General features: G+C 35.9%; 1 protein-coding gene across 5 annotated transcripts in view; it reads left to right on the top strand.

The window, feature by feature from the left end:
* Positions 1 to 15029, top strand: part of XIRP2 (xin actin binding repeat containing 2) — a 99624-nt gene that overhangs the window by 12867 nt on the left and 71728 nt on the right. For 3 of the 5 annotated variants that reach the window (XM_081142118.1, XM_081142117.1, XM_081142120.1), the window contains exon 1: positions 13739 to 13913. The exons of the other annotated variants lie outside the window; for them this stretch is intronic. The gene's annotated coding sequence lies outside the window, so the exon portion shown is untranslated. Of the gene's footprint in view, positions 1 to 13738; positions 13914 to 15029 lie in introns of those variants that run through there. 5 annotated transcript variants of the gene reach the window in all.

Here is a 15029-nt window from a genome sequence, read left to right as displayed (position 1 = left end):
AGAGAGAGAGAGAGAAGTCACTAAAAATTAGTGATACTTCACTTTTTAAAGAAGGGACTTCAGAATCCTTGCCTTTCTTTCCCCCTACGATAAAAGTAGCTTATGTACATGCTCTTAGAAAGAAAACAATGAAATTCCTTGACAAGGCTGCTGGAGAACATCAAGGAAAGTGTTGCAATAGGAGAAACAAACCGTATATGAGTATACAAGCCCATGCACTGATGTAAGAAGAAAGAATTGTACTGCTTCGTCTGGGCCATAGGAACGTATTTTAGCTGGATGCCTGTCAAGGCCTTTTGGTGAAAATATTGTAGGAGAGGCTATCAGGAGTGAAAAAATATTTTTGAAAACCCTTTCTCTTCTTCCTGAAAATAAAGGGCATCAAATGTGAAGTTATTTCTCCACATAAGTGCTTTAAAACAGTGTTGTAGTTGTGCTGTAACATAAACAGTTTGCCACCAGAACCTGCAATTGCACATAAAGATAAAGAAGTAAAATTGTAGTCAATTATATGTCTTATTAGGTTACAAAATAAATATCCTTACAAAATGAACCTGAAAATAGCTAATTAAACGGTGTGCCGAAACTTTAGCCTCTGAGACTACATAGTTTTTTCCATATTTTCTATCTTTGTTTATAACTATAGTGTGTTTGCAACAGATTCTAGAATATTTTGGGATGCAGCTGAAGGATACTAAGTATATTTTTATCATATGATATTTACCTTTTGCAAAGTTGAAAGCACTAAATTTATTTATGTGACATTTTGAAATTTAATTCAAATGGACTTGACAAACATAAAAAGAAGCAATATCAGTGTGTTTATGCATCCGTTCATCAAACCAATAATTATTGAGCACCCACCATGTACCAGGCCCCGTGAGAGGCACTGGGCACTAAGAAATGGCAGGACAGAATGAGGCCCCCTCACAGAGTTTACCAGCTGGTAATAATAATTTACATTTCCATCGTGCTTTCACTATATGTAACGCATTTTCACGAACGTTGCCATTACCTACTCCTTATTTTTTGAGATATGTGTTATTATTTCCAGCATATAAATGAGATTATTAAACTTGGAAATTTTAAGACTGGAATGTGTGGAGATAACAGCAAATACATATACAGGCTATTCAACCACAAAAATAGCCATTTATATTGCACTTAATGTTTTTGTCTCTAAGATTCCAATCAGGAGACAAGAGTCACATAGTAATTTAAACAGATAAAGCTTAAAATAAAGAATTATTAACTGAAAGAGGAGATAGGAGTAATAGAGGATTGGGTACCAAGGGGTAAAGAAAATTCTAACAAATACGGATATGGAAACAGTCATTACCTCTAGGGGTAACACAGGGCACCCAAGAAAGGAACAGTCAGTCACACCTATGAGAATGGCTATCATCAAGAAAACAAGAAACAACTGTGGTCGTAAGGATGCGGAAAAAGGACAACTCTTGTGCACTGTTGGTGGGAAAGTAAATTGGTGCAACTACTATGGAAAACAATATGGAGGTTCCTCAAAAAATTTAAAATAGAGACACCATGTGATCCAGAAATACCACTTCTGGGTATTTACCCAAAGGAAGTGAAAACAGGTTATGGAGGAAATATATGCCTTCCCAGATATATTGCAGCATAATTTACAATAGCCAAGATAGGGAAACAAACTGTCTGTCAATGGATGAATGATAAAGATGTGGTTTATAGATACAATGGACTATTATTCAGCCAGGAGAAAGAGGGAAATCCTGCCGTTTGAGATAACATGGATGGGCCTTGGAGACATTATGCTAAGTGAGATAAGTCAGACAGGGAAAGACAAATACTGTATAATATTGCTTATATGTAGAATATATATATAAAAGGACTCATAAAAACAGAGTAAAATGGTGGTTACCAGGGGCTGGGAGTAGGGGAATAAGAGAGATGTTTAAGGGTAAAAACTTGCAACTTATACATAAATAGGTCCTAGAGATCTAATGCACAGTATAGTGATTACGGACAATATTGTATATAAACATCAAATTTGCTAAGAGACTAGATCTTAACTGTTCTCACCACAAAAGAGAAATGATAATTATTATTGCACTTGATAGAGGTGTTATCAATGGTGATAGCAATGATTACAGTGGCAATAATATTGCATATATATGCATATATCCACATGTTATACACCTTAAACTTCCACAATGATATATGTCAAATATATTTCAATTTTTAAAAACTCTGGAAATGGGCCCCTACCCTATAAGACTGAGATCCAGACCTATCTCGGAAGGGCACTGCTGTGGCCCAGTGGATGGCAGAGAAGTTCACTGGGAGCACACTGGGAAACTGACTAGGAAATCACCCTCTGGGGTGCTGAGGGAGGTGCCGTGGAGAGGTGCCATACGCTGCCGGCCACAAAGCACTGAGGAGCTTGCCAGGAATTGGGATGTACAGAAATCAAGGACTCTTTCTCTTCCAGGATCCCTCTAGGGTCCTCTACTGAGGAAGTTTACTATTTTGCCAGCTGGCAAAAGAGAAATGTTCCAGCATTGCTAGTGGAGCCACAGAAAGTAGATTTGGAATTTAGAGGAACAGAACGATCAATGGCACACTGGCATGTCAAGAACATTTAGATAAATTATATCATATCACTTACTTGTCACAACCACAGGGTTGGGGGGTACATATTTTGTTCTTACATCATGGATAAAGTCATTTAAAAATATATATTATGTAATTATTTTTAAAGGATAAAGACTTTTGAAATTAACTGTTTTGTCCATGATTATAAAGAGTAAAACTTACAAACTGGTCATCAAAAGCACTGAATTTAGGACCAGACTGCTTGGATCTATTTCCTGATTATTTGACTTTGGGTAAAATATGTTGGGGGGAAATATTTAATCTCCCAGTATCTCTGGTTCTTCATTAAAAACAAACAAAAAACAGCCTGGCCAGGTGTCTCTCAGCAGTTGAGCATCAACCTAAGATCCAGGAGATTGCTCTTCGATTCCTGGTCAGGGCACATGCCCGGGTTGCGGGCTTGATCCCCAGCAAGGGGAGCGCCGAAGGCAGCCGATCAATGACTCTCTCATCATTGATGTTTCTGTCTTTCTCTCTCTCCCTCTTCTTTCCTCTTTCTGAAATAAAAAAAAAGATATATTAGCCCGGCCAGGCATAGCTCAGCAGTTGAGCGTCGACCTAGGATCCAGGCAATCGGGGTTCGATTCCCAGTCAGGGCACATGACCAATTGCGGGCTCGATCAATGACTCTCTCATCATTGATGTTTCTATCTCTCTCCTTTCCTCTCTCTGAAATCAATAAAGATATATTTTTTTTAAAAATGATATATTAAAAAACACACACCACAGGACTTACCTCATATTTCTTATGAAGATTATTTGGATGGTGTTTGCAATGTGCTTGGAATATAACTGGCACATACATAATGCTCCTTTTTAGACTACTGCTCTAATTATCATATTTTATTAAGTACTTCTCTCATTAAAAAATCTTAAATATCTAGGATAAAGAATAAAAATCTACAAGCATCCTGGGAACAAAATCAGTCACATACAAAACAACAAATGTTAAGCTGCACAGAGTATTTAATATATGCAATCCTAGAAAACAGGAGAATGGCATGCAGGTTTCGGGAGAAGGAGATTATTAATAGATAATCCTAGAAACAATCTAGTGGTTTCTTATTTATGTATATGCAACAGAAAAATAAGACATAAAATATACTTGGCCCTCAAAAGTTCATCTACTTGTAAACGTATATTGTCCAATGGCAAATGACAGCATGTTTCTTATTTGAAAAAAATTTAAGGGAAGTTTATTGTTTTGTTCTTGTTATAAATTTAATATGCAATTTTCTATGAGAAAATAGAGAAAGTTTAAATTAAATAAAAATCACTGCTATTCATACTCAGAAAGAAACAGGTGTATTTCCTTTTAATTTTTTTCTCTTTGCCTATACATGCCTTAAGCATATGGAAATATACATTTTTAAAAATTATTGTTCTACTAGATTTGCAGTGGTGTTCTACATTCTACTAGATGTGGGTTGGTATTTTATTATAGTTTTATTAGTTATTGTAATTTTGGTGGTTTTCAAATATGCAGTCATGCTATGTGAGAAAAATGTTAGTTGTACTTCTTCCTTTGCGATCCTGATGTCTCATATTTCTTTTCCTTGCCCTATCACCTTGGCAAAGCACTCCAGTGTCATGACAAGTGGAAGGATGAGTGTAGAAATCTTTGCTTTCCTCTTAATAAAGACAAAATATTTATTTATTATCATTCTGTGATGTTAGCTATAGGACTTTCTGTACATACAGTTTATGAAGTTTAAAAAGTTCTCTTTTGTTCTGTTTGTTAAAAGGGTTTTTTTAAATATGTCTTTCAGAGAGAGGGAGGGAGAAAGAGAGAGAACCATCAATGATGAGAGAGTCATTGATCGGCTGCCTCCTGCACACCCCCTTCTGGGGATCGAGCCTGCAACCCGGGCATGAGCCCTGACCGGGAATTGAACTGCAATCTCCTGGATCCTAGGCCGATGCTCAACTGCTGAGCCACGGTGGCAAAACTTTTGAAAGTTTTTAGTCATGAATGGGTATTGTTGTCAAGTGTGTTTCTTCAGTTAACTTGTAGTTATGGTACATGACTCTTTTTCCTTTGGAAATGGAGAAGGACTTGCAGCATTGTTCAGTTTTTCCAAAAAAGCAAATGTGGACAACTGGGTATATAACTCTTCCATTTGTATAAAAATGAAAAGTATAGTTTTATATATATATGTATACATGTGTTTTATGCATATATAAGCCCATGTATGTGCTTTTATAGAGAGAGAGCATTTCAGGATATGTGAAAAACTTAACAGCAATCTGTTGCCTGTGTGAAAAAGGACTGGGTGTCTGGGCTAGCAGAAAGGTTTTACGTACTTGTGCTGTGTGAAATGTTGACTATATATATAACTTTGAAAAATACATACCTCTCTTTTTATAGTTATTGCCTTTAGACTTAAGTATTTTACTAGCTTGGACTATATTTTGAAGTGAAGTATAAAGTAAGCCTTTAAAATTATTTTCCCAATTATTTACTTGAGTTTTTAAATGTTGAAAAATTTGTTACCTTTTCTAAGCACTGTTGTTTGAGTTAAAATGGTTATTTTTATTGCACTTAGAAAAATGTCGATTTTAATACCAGCTTCATAGCCTTTGAATTTATGTAGCTTTGTAAGTTATCATTTTTTATTGGGCCTAGTGTACCATATTGGTTTTCCAAGTTTTTCACCTCACTTTTTTCTTTTTGTATTTTCTTTTTGTATTCTCCTGATGAAATTTAAGAATTGGCCACACCCAGCTGGGTGTGGCTCAGCAGTTGAGCATAGACCTAGGATCCAGGAGATCGAGGTTCGATTCCTGGTCAGGGCACATGCTCGGGTTGAGGGCTCTATCTCCAATGACTCTCTCATCACTGGTGTTTCTATCTCTCTCTCCCTCTCCTTTCCTCTCTCTGAAATCAATAAAGGTATAAAAATTAAAAAAAGAATTGGTCACAACATTAAGATGCTTACCTCCACTACTCAAATTATAGTGTGTACTTTTTTTCTTCACACCACTAATTTCTACTCCTTCATAAACTTATCCCACTTTACATACATATATCTATTTGCATATTTTTTCCTAGGGCCCATCAACGTTTTGTTTATCCTAAAATATTATATCTAGCACAGCACTTGACATATAGTTGACATACAGGTGCCCCATAAATATTTAGTGACTTGCTCACTCAATGAAAGAATACATGAATGAGTGATTGAATGAACTCATCAAACTCCAAAAAATATCCATTCTTGACATTTAACGCCACAGAGTTTATTTTAATTTGTGACTAGAGCTCTGAACCATTACATTACTAATATAAGGTAAGATAAGACAAGGTAAGGAGGGTGCTAAAATGTATTATTTTTCATATACATTTTTTCAAAGTTTTTTTTGGCACTTGCATTCAATTTTGTAACTACAATTACAATATTTGTTTAGTTTTCATTAAAATGATAAATCTTTTAATTCAATACGTTTTCCATTCTTTTATTCTGGATTTTGAACCTTCGTTTGTAGGCATACAGATATATTTTAGTAACTTCCTCAGTGAGGACATATTGATCATTTTATTTATCTGGGAAAATCTTTACATCTTGAAAAGATGTCTCTATATCCACATACATAAATAATAGAAGCCTGTCTGTAAAAAGAATTCTTCATTCAAATGTATGCCCGTCAACAAACAAACAAAAGCAAAACACCTCACACACAATATTCTACTCTTCAGAGTACACGAGGTCTTAGAGAAGAACTCTGAGGACAGCTTGTCTTTTTCTTCATTTGTTATATTTTATCTTTAAAGTTCAAAAATTTACAAGGGCATATCCAGGTGTCTTGATTAGCCTTAGGTTTTGTACTCTCAGATCTTTCTTTAGCTCAAAAACATTTTCTTTTTCTTTTAAACTTAATTATTTATGTCCTTGCTAGCTCTCTTTCTCCTTCTGAAACAGTGATGTTTCTTTGATCATATCTGTGTCCTTCATATTTATCATTACCTAGGTCATCATTTTCATCTCTTTGATTTTGTTCATGCACTATAGGAAAAATTCTCAATTTTCTTTCCCACTTCATTGATAGATTTTATTTAATGTTTTCCTATGTGCTCTTTACTATCTCAAATGCTGTTTTACTTTTTCTATTGTTTTTTGCATTTTCTTGCAACTTGTTTTAGCTTTCACTTCTTCCATTCTTTCATTTAACCCGCTTTTCTCCTTCATAACACCTGTTACAGTTTTGTAGAAGTTTCTCTTCCTGAATCTTTTGAGCACATCAGGAATATAACTTGTAACTTTTCAGCTATTTCAGAAATAAACTAACTTTAAAAGCTACGTTATCAGTTTGCCTCATCAAGCAGTGCTCCATCCAGTCTTCCAGCGGTGCTTCCTCATGACAGGTTGACGTACTTAATTTCACCTGCCTTGTGTTGAGATTGATTCAGGCTTGGCATTTCCTTCAGATAGGTAAATTTTTCTTATTTTGCCATCACTGAACACTTGACTGTTATAATTTCTCCCATATTTTTTTCTCTCTTTGAAATCTTTAATTATTGATCCTATCCAAATTTGCCAAATAGAGGTTGAAACTCCTACCCCATTCCTTACAATATTAAGTTGTCAGATACAATGTGTAAACTTCCCTTTGTAAGGTGCGAGGCATGGAAAATTATACAAAGTTCCACCATTCACCTCAAAAGTGTTTCCTCAGGAACCTAACAACCCATCTCACCTCCTCCTTTCTGTTCTGAGAGATGTGGGTAGATATCTACTGAGAGGGGTAGGAGTGGAGATGAGCCAGGACTATGGCTTGGGTTGGTCCAGAGGGTATTTCACATGGTATTGGGGGAAGCCCTCCTGGTTTGGGTCATAGCAACATGAGAGTGTGGAATGAATCAAAGTATTCCCTGTGTCATTTGGAGAAAGTATGTGTCTCCTGATTCAGAGGATGCTCAATACAATGTGTCATCCAAAACTGTCACTCAACGTTTGTTGTTCTCAATGACAACTACTGTAGAAAATTCTGCACAAACCTCAGCATATTTTCTCCCCTCTGCCTCCTTCTTGTCTCCTTGCCCTTTTATCTTCCTCATTTTTGTTTGTGTTCTTCATCTTCTCTCACACACAAGTGCACACACACACACACACACACACTCAATGTTACCAATTTGTGCTATTTTGTGCTGCATTTTCTTTTGTACTATTTTAATTAAAAGTTAATAAGAAGCCTATCAGGAACACCTAGCTCTCTGTCATTTTTTAACCAGGTAGCTCCCTAATTACAACCTGTGTCTTTCTTTTTTTTCTTTTCTGGATCTAATTTCATAGATCCCCCAGAGTTATTTATTCCAGGTCTTTCTTATAAGGGACATGTCTAATCCAAATTATATTGAAAGGATCAGGATGATTCGTACACTGAAGCACCTAGCAAAGAACTTTTTTCTCTTTGTGCTTTATACTGGGAGCCAGTTCACTAGAAATCTTGCTGAGCATGGACTCCAGTGGAAAGGCAAGAGGGTTTCGTCTGGTTTATTATCAGGTGATTACACATCCCTATCTGCCTTGGACTACCCCAGATTGTTCTGTTGTGTTCACATAGTTATAAATAGTGTTCCTTTCACACTCAGAAGCACGCTGGTTAGCATGATAAATTACATGATCAGTCTACACAAGACTATGAGATATGATTTAAATATGAGTCATATATGCCTAAACACCTTACTCAGACTTCCTTAACATCCTGGTGTAACTTTAATGGAATTAAGCTTGAATAGGTGAAAATAGTAGTTAATTAATAGTAGTTAATAAATGTAAATGTAATTAAATAGTAGTTAATTAAAATAGTAGTGAATTCAGCTACAATTCAGGTACTAATGCCCTAATCCTGCTCACCTGACAGCTGAATGGATCATGCCACCAACAATGTTCAAAGCTGATAACTAAACCCTAGTTGTTGGGCTGGCATTTTATGTCTGTTAGATAATAATGTAGAATTTGAATATATTTAAGTTCTTTTAAATCTAAAATTTCTAGAATTTTTGTTCTTCCTGTCTAAAAATCTTTGATAAGCCCCATTGGTCCAGGGATTGCATATCAGATGACTAAATTATAGTTTTTCCAGCTTTAAAGTCTTCGTTCACCCATTCCTCTTTTCTTTGAGGTGTCCACTGATAGTCCACCTTGCTACCATGAACAAGGAGCCTACCTATTGCAGGCCTACACTATGCCCTAACCACAATATTCATTATTATGTGAAAGAGGTAATCCTTCTGAAAGCATATCATCTCGTACACTAAATAGTAATTGAACGGAACCTTTAGATTAAGGATGGGATAAATAATATATCCTGAATAATCCAAAAGTATGAACAGAGTTTAGTCAACATAACTGAGTAAGCAGAATTGTGTACAATCCCCACTTTTGCTCATTATTAATTTTTGTCTTTGGAGCAGTTACTTAACTTCACTCATCCTCAGTTCCTTTCTCTGAAATGGTGATAACACCAAAATCTTTGGGTTGCTGTGAGAATAAGAAAAAATAAATGTAAATCACATAATTAAAACCCTGGTACCATTCTTTTATAAAGTATAGATATTATTAAGAAAAAAAATGAAGGAAGAAGAAAGATTTACTGCTCTTCTTAGAAACTTTTACTATTAACAAACAAGAAAGAAGGTGAGCCAAATGAATTCCTGGACATGTCTATCTTTTATGTCAAGAATACACTTCAGCCAAAAAATGGGAGTACCAGCGGAAGTAGAAAAAGGAACAAACTTAAGATGCCTGATGACCTAGTAAAGAAGTATGTAGAATTTTGAAAGCCCCTAACCAGATACATTTTGTTTCAGGTTATCAAGAACACCTACAAACGTGGATTCATAAGTGGGCCTAAATTCATATATCAGTTTGCCTAAGAGGGTGGTCTTTATCTAAACAGAGTATAACTTAATATGTTAATGGCTCTGTTTTGTTAAATGTTTTTTATAACAGACCTAGATAAGTCACAAATTTCAATGTGTGAAAAAACAAATCTACTAGATAGCAGAAGCAAGCTGGGGTAACGGGTGGCACTGTGACATCCACGTAGGTGTAAACTGAACAAATATAAGTGAATGTAAGTGTGGCTTGTCGGTTGTATATGCAAAAAGCACTTAGGTGTTAATGGACTATAGCTATATGATTCAGGAGAGTCGTATTGCTGTAGAAAATCCAGGGAATACTTTTTGATATTTGATATAAACTAAACCAAAGCTTTCTATCTCTTACCCACCTGTCTTCCAGGTTACTAAACTTGTTTTCTGCTGTCTCCAGTCTGCTGTTAAACCTTCCATTGAGTTCTTAATTTCTGATATTGTATTTTTCAATTTTGGAATGTCTATTGTGTTATTATTTTGTGATTTTAATTTTCTTATGAAAATCTCCACAGTTTATATACTTAGTTATTTCCTATATATTTTCATAGATATATCAGTTGTAATTATTCTAAAGACCTTGCCTGTAATTCAAGTCTCCACAACATCTGCTTCTTTTCTATTTTTTTCCTCTTGATTGTCAGTGAAAATGTTCTGTCTCTTTGCAAGTCTAGTATTTTTTTAATTGAAAGTCAAGCATCGTGTTTTTGAAAACAAAGGTGAAACAGCTCCAGATGACATTACTTTCATCAGAGGCGTTCAGCCTTTTCTCTGCTAGGCAGACCGAGTGCAAGAACCAAAGTGGCTGACCACCTTTATTTAGGTTTTGTCAGGATCTCTCAAACCTTTTCTCCTCAGCACTGAGACTACAGGCGTCTCTACTCTACTTTTCAGAGATGGTCAGCTTGGATATTTAGCCTTATACTCTGTGAAACTTCAGCATTTAACAAATCTTGAGGGGTAGACTGGCTGTGTTTGCGTAGCCTTAAGTCACCAATTTCATCACCCTGAGCTTGATCAAGTGCTAAAATCTTTTCTGGTTCATTTGTCTCCCATCTTCCAGAGACCAGGACAGGAGCCTTACTTAGCCTCCAGCTAACTCTACATGATCAAGCACCTCCAGCACAAGGCAGTTGTTGCAAATTATTTTAGAGTCAATTCTCCTTTCCTTTGAGGACTATTAACTGTCTTCCTGGTGGATCCTTGTCTCCTTTGTATCGTGAAAAAATGTGGGCTCTTTCACTGTACTTTTTCCATGTTTGGGCTTATGATTGTAGCCTGCTCTCCTGTGAAATTCTGGAATTTAGCAAATATCAAGGGGAAAAACTGTGAGGTCCTGCCACTCTCCAATTTTGTCACTCCAGTCCCATATAACTGTTTTTCTGTCTCAGCAGCAGTACTCTTCCTGGGCCAAACCCATATTCTCAGCCGTGCTGCACCCAGAATTGACAGGAACCCCCCAGGGACTGCCTGAAAGCCTCAGCTCACATTTTAAAGCTTCATGCCTTTCTTGAATTATACTCCCTCTGGTCCTTATGATATGGCTGATCTCTGATGCCTTACAGATATTATTTCTGCAATCGATCTAGCTTTTCTAATTGTTCTTAGTGGGAGCATTGGTGTGATGCTAATTACTCCATCTCACTAGAAGTAACAGTCTTATGCAGGTTGCACTGAGTACAATGCAGGTTTTAATAGGTAGAGGCAATAGCACTGTGAAAATAATTTAAAGTATGTTTATTGATTGGATGGGGAGCAGAATTTTCCATTTAAACTTTCTAATATTTATATACCAGGAATCACCTTGTGCATCTTTCTACCTGTCTGTCTGTCTGCCTATCTATCTGACGATCTAATCATCTATCATCATCCATCTATCTAACATCCATCCACCTGTTCATCTATCCATCCGTCCACCCACCCATTCATAGTAATTTCATAGTAATTTATTATATTGCTATTAAATGAAGAATGAAAATCAATGTCTGAAATAATAAATGGTAAGAATCTAGGTGCTAATGTTTTCATTGTCTTCAAGGCTTAAATGAATAAATTGCTTTGTATGATAGCTAATTATTCTACAACTGAAATATTTTATTTGCTCTTAGGTTAGTCAATTTATGCATGCCACTATCGATCAAACATTTATTGCCCTTAATCCATTATTAACTATTTTATAATGTTCTACCAAGCATTCATTTTCTATCAATTATTTTTTATTTTAACAATGTATAATCATTGAGTCTTTGGATTATTATAAACATGGGAAAATGTATATGTGAAAAATGTAAAAAAAAAATTTATGTATACTTATTTAAATCAAATCTATTTCTTTCCTGAAAGGGCAAAAATGAAAAGTGTGACGTAAGGTTATTTTAAGTGAAACTTAAAAAAAAAAAATGTGAAGAAAGCTGTCACTGCAATGAAATGAGAAGCAGGTAGTTTTGAATAAAGAGAAAAAGATAAAGAGGCTAGAAGTCAGGCCTTGGTGTAATTAACAATATTTCACCACCACGAGTATCTTTAGCATCTATGTGCAAACACAAGAATAAAGATGACTGTATTTATATCATAGGATTAATCTCCCCATAACTTAAACTATTACTATTTTAGATCTAGTGCCATTTTCTTAAGTATATAGTAAGGTAAAATAATAATTTTTAATCAAATATTCTAGATTTAGACTGTAATTAGTATTTTATATGTATTGTGTCACTTAATCTTCACAACAACCACTTAAAGTAGGTGAACACAGTCCTGTTTTGTCACAGAAGAGCAAAGTGAGGCTTAGACAACCTGTCAAATGTGCCAGGTCACAGAGTTTACTTAGGGTCAAAGTTGGGCTGAAATCCTGGGCTATAAATCATCATTGTCTTGTAGAACTTTCTGCAACAATGGAAGTGTTCCATGTCTGTCTAACACATAGCTACGAGCCACGTGTGGATGCTGAGTAGTGAAATGTGGCTAGGGCAATTGAGGAAATGAGTTTTTAATTTTACTTAATTTTAACCGATTAAAATTTAAATAGTTACATGTGTCTAGTCGCTACCTCTGGACAACACAGCTCTAAAATCATTAGACTATACTAGCTCCTGGTCCTGAAAAAGCTTGTGGAGTGAGTATACAGGAACACCATTTGAGAAACTTTTTCTGAGAGTTAGTCAACTGGAATATCACTCCTAGATAGAAATTGATACCGTACATGGAAAAGAATGTAATGTATTACTCCTGGTCTTTATTAGTAAGTAATATGGGAAATAGCTCATGTGTAAGCATCTTGTATGAAATAAACAGTACATAAGCCAGGTGTTTTCCTTAAGTCAGAGGGCAATTTCCTCTTTCTTTGGATTTGTTGTGAGACCATTTGGATGCACACTTAACACCAAACTAGGAAAATAACAGAAGAGAGGAAAGATAGGGGAAGCTGGTTGTTTCGTATTACTTTACAGTGTATTAGATGTCAGTGTTACGGAGCTGAGTGGCAATTCCAGGTGAATTCCCTTCCTTCCAGGTCAGCAGGGTGGCTGAGTAAGTCGAGTGGCAGCAAAGGACATTTAATATGATTCTCGCAGGAGCATGTGAGGTGACTCCTTTCCCCTGCCTGCTCTTCCTCATGCCAAGTGATTTAAAAAACATTAATTAAATCACAGGCTAAGTGAGTCTTTTATTCTCTCTCGAGTGCCTTCTCACCCCCTCTTCCCTCACTTTTTAATCTAAAGAGCAATTCTTCTACTCTGTAAACACTGCAGTAGTGTTTTTGCTATATATGTGAAGCCTCAGAAAGCAAACTGATGTTTTCCATACCTAACAACATTTTTAAAATAAAAAACTATGTTTCTGACAACCCAAATTCCACCAAAATCATTTGGAACTTTTTCTACATGTTTTATTTTCATATTTTGACACTTAAAAGATTGGAATTATTCAAACAAATGCAAGTAAACACAAGTGCTTTAGTCCTTCCTTTTCCTTGTCAGTGCTGGTTATTTTTTAGGCTTTGTTCAGAAGTTGAGAGTTGGCCTGATGGCCATGGATGGGAAGAGAGTTTGATTGACGGCACATGTGTTAGAGCCACGGGCACATACATACCGACGACACTACGAGGCAGAGTGCCCTCAGAGATACACTTCTGAAAAGAGTGGTTGACTCAGGCCCCACCTATACCAGCTCAGTTCCTAAAAATAGGTGCCAATTTGCATCCTTTAGACACAGGGCTAAAATAAATTCGCTGCCCCGTCCCATCTACTTGCTTGACTGACCCGTTAGTGGAGCTGGCCTCCACTCCGCCTGCTTTCAGGGGACTGGGAAATTCGCTGTACACAAAACAAGGGAGGAAACTGATCCGTGAAGAACTGTAAAGATATATGAAATTCCCACAAACTTGGGGTAAAGTCTATCACAAAAGGTACGTATAATATAGTCATTGATGCGCCTGCTTCCAGGGTTGTAAAATGTCCTTGCTGATTGCTTAAGATCAATGAAGACCATGGGTCAAATTGTACTTGTTATAAAAGGAAATAATATTTTGTTTTTATGACAATGTTTAGCATTACGTTATGTAATTAAATTTTGGGCTTCATCTCTTCACCTCTGCAAAATTAGCATTTTTCTTATTTAGTATTGAAGAATGGTAAGCCAAACTTGCCAAACAGTCATGAGTGAAAATTATGCTTCAACTTACAGCTAAGGGGGGAAAATGAAGAGTTTATCTTTCATGAGCATAAATTGGTAATATATGCAATGAATATATTTTAAAATATAAACTGTATTTCTTATAATTTGGTGAGGGAAAGGAAGAGTTTTAAATATTTTCAGCTGTTGCAGCTTGCTCAGAGCAATGTATGAAAATGATTCCTTCGCCAGCCTTAGTGTGATTTTGTGCTTTTTGCTCCAGCCACAGCCTCCTCTCCTCTGGGAGCATTACTGGAGTAAGGATTAAAGAATCAGGTTCTTACATGTTTTGCAGAATTAAGAAAAGCACTGCCAGTTGGATCTGCCAGCCCTAATTATAGTAACTACAAACTTAAAGAGAGGAGACTGAGATTTTACTTTAAAGGTATCATGACCTACATACTATTTCAAATGGATTTTTTCTGCCTTTGATTGCCTGCGAACACCTTAATTTGGTCTTGTGCTATAAGTGTTTAGATGTTAGAGACTGAAGTGATTTGGGAGAGACATTATAACAGAATGTCTTAACATACCAACTAAAAGCAAGGGCACTTTAAGATTACATAATACAGGGTTTAAATTTAGCCAGTTGATGCTGAACAAAAAGATATTTTATTTTTACCAGAGCTCTATTTGGTCACTGATGAGCTGTAGGTTGTTTGAATTATTTTAAAATTTTATATGCAGGGTGCCAAAGGGTGAGTAAAATATTTACCTCAGCTACATTCAGAGCCATGAATGTTAACATGAAAGAGCACCTGTTTTGAGTTTTAAAGATATGACCAGTGAGTGGCAAAAACATTGGGTGAAAAATGATAAAGCCTCACATTCTATCCTTAAATATTTCTCT

Source organism: Miniopterus schreibersii (genome assembly GCF_964146895.1).
Source record: "Miniopterus schreibersii genome assembly, chromosome: 7".
Classification (NCBI taxonomy): domain Eukaryota; kingdom Metazoa; phylum Chordata; class Mammalia; order Chiroptera; family Miniopteridae; genus Miniopterus; species Miniopterus schreibersii.
The sequence above is the reverse complement of the archived record's forward strand: the minus strand, read 5'-3'. Positions and strand labels throughout refer to the sequence as shown.